Below are 8,100 nucleotides of genomic sequence, written 5' to 3'. Positions count from 1 at the left end.
GGTGTAATAGTTCATAGTGAGATGATCTCTGGAAAAAGCCTGGGAGAAAGACATAAATGCCTCCAAGAAAAGAAAAGAAACGTGTCTTACATCCCATCGTGTCAAAAGTATTGTAAAATACTAATTTGTTTTCTTTCAATGAAAAAAAAACTTTTTGTATTCTGTGTTTTTTTTTTTTTTACACTTTGACTTTCTCTTTGATACATGAGTAACTTAGCAACATCTCCTTCATCATTCATCATTCATCCCTGTGTTTACTTCAATTTTTTTTCTTTAGACTTTTGGTTTTTCCAATTTCACATGAGCAATGCTAGCGTCAGTTGTTGTACCACTCGCTTTTAACCACACGCTGTTATATGGTGCCACGTTACCCATTTACTCTAATGACTAACCTGCTAACCGGTTCAGCATTTGTACCTATATTTAATTTTTATTTCTACTTTCAGAAGAAAAAAAACTGCAGCATCAGATGACACTCAAGCCATCTAACAATTTCTATCATCTTTCTACTCTTTCTTTTTTTCAACAACACACTCCAAAATCTGATCTAAGTTTCGACTACTACTGATCTCTTTTTCTCCCAGCTTACATCAGCCATGATTTATGAGAATAGTCTTTCTCTCTAGATTTTCTACCGCCACAACTAGTTTTACAATCGAAGAGAAGATCCGAATCCTTTACTGCAAGCTTTTTCAATTTTCATTCTTCTTTTATGTTTTATGTTATGTTAGGACCAACAACAAATATTATCACATTGAACATCTCTTGCAAGCTGTTCTCACAATTGAAAACCACAATCCAGATTAACATCAAAAGTAAATCATCCCAGAAAGAGTAAGGCTAACGACGAAGCGATTGCTGGCAAGGTGGGAGAGATGAGGGATGCGGCGGTGGTTTGAAAGATTGGAGATTTGGCCATTTTTTTCCAAACCGGTTGTGCCGGTAGCCTTTCACAATGTTTAATTGAAAAAGTGACGTGGCAGTTTAGCATAGGGTGTGTTGAAACGCGTCTGTTAAAACGACTGACGTTAGCATCCCTCATTTCACATTTACAATGTCTCAACAAAGAATAAATAAATTGTCTTTATTGTCGATTGAAAAATAAATGTTAAATGAAATTGACTTTAATAATTTAATAAATGATTTTGTATCTAAAAATTTTTGTAAAATAAATTTTAAATAAAAATAAAATATTAATATTTTTTGGCTTAATCGCAGTTTTAACCCCCTAACTTTCCCAAAGTTGCGATTTTAGCCCCCTAAGAAAAAAACTACAAACCGCCTCCAAAGTTTTGCAACTGTAGCAGTTTTGGCCTCCCAAGGCAAAAAAAATAAATAAAAAAATGACACATGGCACCTCACTTAGGGTGCCACGTCAGCGTAGACCGAGTCAAAATTGGCATTGGGGGCCAAAACTGCCACAGTTGCAAAACATAGGGGGCGGTTTTGTAGTTTTTTTTTCTTCTTAGGGAGCCAAAATCGCAACTTTGAAAAAGTTAGGGGGCTAAAACTGCAATTAAGCCTATTTTTTTTTTTTAACTAAAAAAACTTTACTTTAGAGCTCACTTTAGGCCTCATCAAATGTTGGGTCGGCCCTAAAAGGCCTAGTTTAAAAGGTTAAATTGGACTATCTCTCTGACTTCTATTTCACCACCCAAACTAATTTCTATAAAAGCCTAGTTTGCAAAGTTAAACTATATATATCATTTGTTTTTGCGTGAATTAACCTATCTCTCTCTGACTTCTGCTACAACAAGTTAAGGGAATAATGGTTAACCTTTCTCAAAGCGATTTGGAACCGAGGCATAACCCATCGCCGCACACCAACGCACGTACATTGAAATACAACTCTGGAATCTCCTTTGATTGGTCCGTGGAAGAACAATTTGCTCTTCAAGAAGTACTTGCTACGTAAGTTATCATTCTCTTTTACCTGTTCTTTATTAGTTAACTAACAATAATTTGAGTTATAAAGAAATAATAAGTGAAAAGCACACTGAATTATCTTCAACGTAAGTTAAATCCTAGAATTAATAATTTTGCGACTTTTCTCACCTTCAACGTCTCAAATTCATAGCAGAATCCTAAAATAAGCAAAAATCCTAGTAAAATTACATCAAAATCGCACAAAATTGTGAAATCGAAACAAAATCGCAAGATTTTATAAGGTTTTGAAGGATTTTATCTATTTTTTAGTCATTTATATATAAGTATTCTGTAGACTTTAAACTGTGTCATTTATGACTATATATACAATTTATAAATTACAACATATATTTTTCATTATTTTTGATTTGGTAAAATCCATCGATTTTGATTGCGATTTTAAGATTTCTTATATCGATTCTACAAATGTAGTTAAGTAAAATCCTTCGATTTTGATTGTGATTTTAGGATTTTCGATTTTGCTCTTTCCATTCGACCTGAAGCAAAAACCTCATTTTGACAACCTTAGTATTAATGAAGATTCTTTAAAAAAAAGTACTCCCTTCGTTTCTAAATATAAGCAAAATTGACTTTTTATGTTCATTCAATTAATGATGTATGTCACATACATCATTAATTAAATGAACTTAAAAATTTAATTTTGCATATATTTAAAAACGGAGGGAGTATTAATAAAGATACGAATTGGAAATTTCAGATATATATTAATTGTTTCCGCAAGTAATAAATCATTTGGATGAAAGTTCAACTTTCTTTTTTTGACAATTTTTTTTCCTTCAATTTTTGCTTATAGGTTTGCATCATATTCCGGTAGGCATGGCAATGGGGCGGGGTGGGGACGGGTTTTACCTTCCCCGTCCCCATACCCGATTCTCATATACTTACCCGTTACCCTACCCATACCCAACGGGGATGAGAAATTGAATCCCGTCTCCGTCCCCGACGGGTTCGGGTATCCCCGCCCCATCCCCGTCCCCGCATTGAATAATTTTTTTAAATAAAAAATAGAAGTTATTTTGCATCCCCAAGAGCAACATTGTATTACATTATCCAACAATACGCTCACTATAACATTTGTTAGACGAAATGATTTATTTGATCCTTTAAATATCAATGATAGTTTTATTAATATGACAATTATCAAACAAAATACCATGACATATCAACATAAAGTATTTTTTTTACATTTGGGACGGGTTTGGGTTTGGGTTCGGGGTGGGTACCTATATACCCGTTACCCGTCCCATACCCGTGTTTTAAAATCGGAGAAAACTCATACCCATACCCAAACCCAGTCAAAACGAGGAAAACCCGTCAAATTGGGTTTGGTTCGGGTGGGTAACCGCGGGTATGGGTTTTGTTGCCATGCCTATATTCCGGCATAATACTCTATGCAAAGATAGCAACAAAGATACCGACTAAGACAATACGCGATATAGCACTCCGAGTCAAGTGGTTGAAAGTAAGCTACATTTAATTTTATTTGGGTCACATATGTTTTTTTGTTTTTATACATATAACAATATCCGTCTAAAGTTTTTCTTCAACTTTTTAATCCTTGTAAAATTTACAATCACTATTTTTAATAGAATTATGTAAAATATTGTAAAAATCTCTCAAATTTTTTTTAGAATTTTTTAACAAAACATAAATTAAATATGAATTTTTTAACCACCAAAAATATAAAAATCCATATTTAATTTATGTTTTGTTAAAAAGTTATAATTTTTTTTGGGAAAGATTCTTATAATATTATAAATTTTTCAGCAATTTTTTTTATTCAAAAATATAAATTCTACATATGAGTTTACTTTAAATGATGGACCAAAAGTGAAGATGGAAAACTTGTGGGGACTAAAAGTTGAAGAAATGTTTTAGAGGGACTAAAACAAAAAGTTGACATATTTATAGGGACCAAAAACATATTTAAAACCTTTTTTTTTTCTCTCTTAAACATTTATGCCATTCTAAGGGTCCGTTTGATGGTCATGATAGGATAGAGGTAGGATATGATATAAAGCTGGATAGAGATAGGATATGATAATGACATGATAAACATTAATCATATCATGTGTTTGATACGCATATGATAACAAACAGGATATCATTATAATTAAATGAAAAATTTGCTCTCATAATTAATTAAATATTGTAAAAATGGTATGTTATTAATTATAATAGAAAATACATATGCTATCACTATTTTAAAAATGACAATATTTTAAAAATGACATAATATAAAGATAATAAATAAGGAACGATCTTCTAATCCCATCAGGATAATTTCTAACCCAACCTATACTCAGGATATAAATTACAAAGGAAAGTCAGGATAGGATAGGAAAATGATTTATTTTATCCTATCCCTTTGGTGCATCATGTTGGAACAAAATGTGTTTAACAATGAACCTTAAAAAGTTTTGATGATAACAAGGTATTAAAAATTGTAAATTGGACTAGCTAATATTTGTTCAAGTGTACAGGACCACAGTTAAAAAAGTTACATCATTGATTGGTTCTGAATGAGCAAATAAAGAGCAAAAGAAAATGAAGCTTAGATGATTCTGAAGGCAAAGCGCTCCTGAAGTCAAGCTGCTCCTGAAGAAATAGCGCTCCTGAAGTCAAGCTGCTCCTGAAGAATAGTGCTTCTGAAGACAAGAGGTCCAGAAGCCACATTATCAGAAGCTGAAGAAGCTGCACCATCAGAAGCTGCAGAAGCTGCTTCATCAGAAGCTGCATCATCAGAAGCTGCCTCATCAGAAGTCATTTCACCAGAAGCTGAAGATCAACTGGATTTGCAAAACATTCAAAGATTGAAGAATCTACATTGCAAAAGCTGTCTATTGGTTTCGAAAACACAGCAGAAAATCAGTGGAACATTGCAACGGTCATTTCGAAGGTGTTTGAAGGCATGTGCTTGCAATTTGGACGAAAGCGTTGACATTGTACTATTGTACGAATTGTACAACCACGTTCTCCACTACTCTGTTTTTGTGTCCACGCTACAAGACAAGAAAACAGCTCCAGAATACGGTCTCGCCTGCATATATGTTCCTTTGGATAAGGAATGGATTTCAAATTGGTTCTTCATAGGACAACAACCAAATCAGGCAAAAGATCATTGGTGAAAGATCAAGCTTCAACAACGACTCTTTGGTGTGCTGGCAATTTCACAACGTCTCTTTCACACCTCTATATAAAGGAGTGAAGACCTAGAGATTTGGTAATGCAAGAACGCTGAACGAAAGACTCACAACATTTTTACAAGTGCCAAACCTCTGCTGAAATTGTTCTGCATTCACTTAGAATTTCTGTGTCTCAAAGTCATATCTTAGAAATTCTTAAGTTCATTGAGTCTGTATCTGATTTGTATTGTGAGCACCTCTGATTGTATATCAAGTGTTCAACCTTAAACAATTTTCTGTGTAATTTTGTTTAGTTAGGAAGTCTCTTGCAGTTGTGCTTGAGCAGGAAGTCTCTTGATTGTGTTCTTGAGCAAAGGAAGTCTCTAGCTTGTGTGCTTGAGCAAAGGAAGTCTCTTGCTTGTGTGCTTGAGCATTTGTAATCAGATATTACTCATAGTGAAATCTCCTTGGAAGTGCAAGGGGGACTGGACTACTTCCGGATTGTGGAAGGAACCAGTATAATTGCTTTGTGTCGTTCTTCTTCTCTCTCTCTCTGTTTTATTCCGCTGCATTTAGATTCTGATTATCACTTCAGAAGCTGTCTCACTTAGCTTCTGATCAGTGTGTTCAGTTTTTAGGAGAAACGAAGAATTTTTCAAAACACAATTCAACCCCCCCTTCTTGTGTTTTTCTCACCTTCACATCAAACATGAGATTTAAGCATGATATGATTAATGTATCATATCCTGTTTCCCTATCCTGACCATCAAACGAACCCTAAAAGTATTCAGTTGTTCTTAGCTATGAAGATTGAGAAATGATAATAAATTACGAATATTAAGGAAGTAATTATTTTCAGATTATTAATAGAATTGGTTTGCATTTTTTCTATAGAGTAAACAAGATGGCATGAGGAAGAAGGATGATCACAATTTGACAAGTAAAAGTAAGAGCCAAAAGGTACTACTTTTGTTCTTTTGATATTCATATTACCATACAATGATACAACTCTTCAGAATGATATTACTTAATAAATCTGAAACAAAATAGTGTATTTATCGAATGTTCTAACCAGGAAAAAGTTAGAAGTGCATTTTCTTTTCCCTCATTTTTATGACTTTAAATATGGAACAATTTTAAACAGTGGTTTTAGAAATAAATACTAAGTAATAAACATGTCATAAAAGAAACCAAACAACATTTTTAGATTTATGTAATACTGGTAAGTTCTTTGTTTACATTTATATTCTTGGTCAGTAGGCTTAGAAGTTTTGGAATATTTTTCAGGAAAGAGTCGTTGATCTTGCAAACAAGTCGCCTGACTCTGTCGCTCAAGCTAACATTCCCCCTTTTAAGAAAAGAATCGTTGATCTTGCAAACAAGTTGCCTGACACTACTGCTCAAGCAAAGATTCTCCCTTTTCAAGAAATAGTCGTTGATCTTGCAAACAAGTCGCCTGACTCTACTGCTCAAGCAAACACTCTCCCTTTTCAAGAAATAGTCGTTGATCTTGCAAACATCTCATCTGACTCTGCTGCTCAAGCAAACTATCCTCCAGAAGAGTTAAGGATGAACAATGATGGTGGCATCTCTTTGGAAGGTTGGTTCCTTAATAACTTTAAAATCATTTGATATTTGAATACATAATTTATCTTTTGGAATATTAAGCTTGGCATCTTATCTATTTGCATGTCCATTTTAATTTTTAAAGCATCTCCTTTGAACTTTGCATTTTGCTTTTGCAGCAATTTTAGGGGCCGCAAAGGCACTATTGGAGCAAAACAAACAGATCTTGAGTTTCATGGATGGAAATCTTGCTTCTATTGAGACTTTGAATTTAACGAAGGTAAATCTTGCTATTTTTGATCTGAACTAATAGTTTTCAATCTTATATCTATATTGTTTGCATTCTTAATCCATTGCTGTAATACTGACCGATATAATTTTTTTCGTTTCTTTGCTAGTTCACGGAGCATGAGATCAATTTTTTCGGCCAATTTTTGTATGAGTAAGTTGCAAACAGTTTTTAGTTGTTTATTATTATTAGTCTATTTTTAATAAAGCATAGCCGTACAAGTCCTATGATTGTCTTCTTACATTTTGGATGGTAATTGTTGCAGACGGCAGGAAGCCCTTCTAAGTAAACTCAAGGAGGATAACATGGTTCTTTTCGAAGAAATCAGATATAACATCAATAGAGTTTTGAACGCGTAAGTTGTAAACAGTTTTTAGTTTTTTATAAATATTAGTCTATTTATAATAAAGCATAGTATCACAAGTGATATGTTTCTCTTTTCACATTTTAAGTGTTCAAATGATTATAAATGTCAATTTATTTCAATATGACTCTAAGTAATCTTTTCTTTTTTCTCCATTTTTTCTGCAGTATGAATAGCAAGCAAATGCCACCTCTTTCTGATCGTCTAAATGAAATGGAGAAGAATTCCTTCCTATGATGGGTAAATAACGGATTATGTTCACAGCTTCGTATCTGAACTGAAGATGAACAAGCATTTATCACTGTACAAAAAAGAAGAAATTGGTGTTTTGCTTGTAATTAACTTTGTAACTGCATTTTGTAATGGGGTAATATATAAGTTGATATTATCCTTGTAAAGTCTTGTACACATTGTTGTTGCTGCATTCAGTTTGATCATAGTGATCTGCATATATAACTTGTGCATGAATGTACATCAGATATGTAATTTACATTTTAAGTTGAATATAATTAGTATATACTGGTTCAACACAAGTGTAACTTCAATTTGTTTTCACTCATTCACACCTATTGAGTTTTTGTCTATGAGATTGTTTTCTTTCCTTTTGTCAAAATTGTTTCTCAGTTTTTAACTATCAAGTCCAAATATTTCAAAAGTGGAAAATTATTGGTGTCGTGTTTGATACATACCTTATACCGATACTCATCACTTAAAATAATTATTGGTGTCGTCTTAGAAAGTATCCAATCATTTTTTATCCTCTTAAAATATTTCTTCAATACTTCTTTGGATATATACGACTCACAAAC

At 33.1% G+C, this 8,100-nt stretch overlaps 1 long non-coding RNA gene across 1 annotated transcript; it reads left to right on the top strand.

Annotated features, from left to right (window-relative positions):
* The first annotated feature begins 7,202 nt into the window (after nucleotides 1-7,202).
* LOC146907979 (uncharacterized) lies at nucleotides 7,203-7,819 on the top strand. Its single transcript, XR_015020629.1, has 2 exons — nucleotides 7,203-7,282; nucleotides 7,459-7,819. It is a non-coding gene; the product is annotated as an uncharacterized LOC146907979 (long non-coding RNA).
* The last annotated feature ends 281 nt before the right edge of the window (nucleotides 7,820-8,100 follow it).

This window comes from Medicago sativa, chromosome 7 (genome assembly GCF_051527215.1).
Source record: "Medicago sativa cultivar Bolivia chromosome 7, Bolivia_mono, whole genome shotgun sequence".
Lineage (NCBI taxonomy): Eukaryota > Viridiplantae > Streptophyta > Magnoliopsida > Fabales > Fabaceae > Medicago > Medicago sativa.
This window is presented reverse-complemented; position numbering and strand designations above follow the sequence as displayed.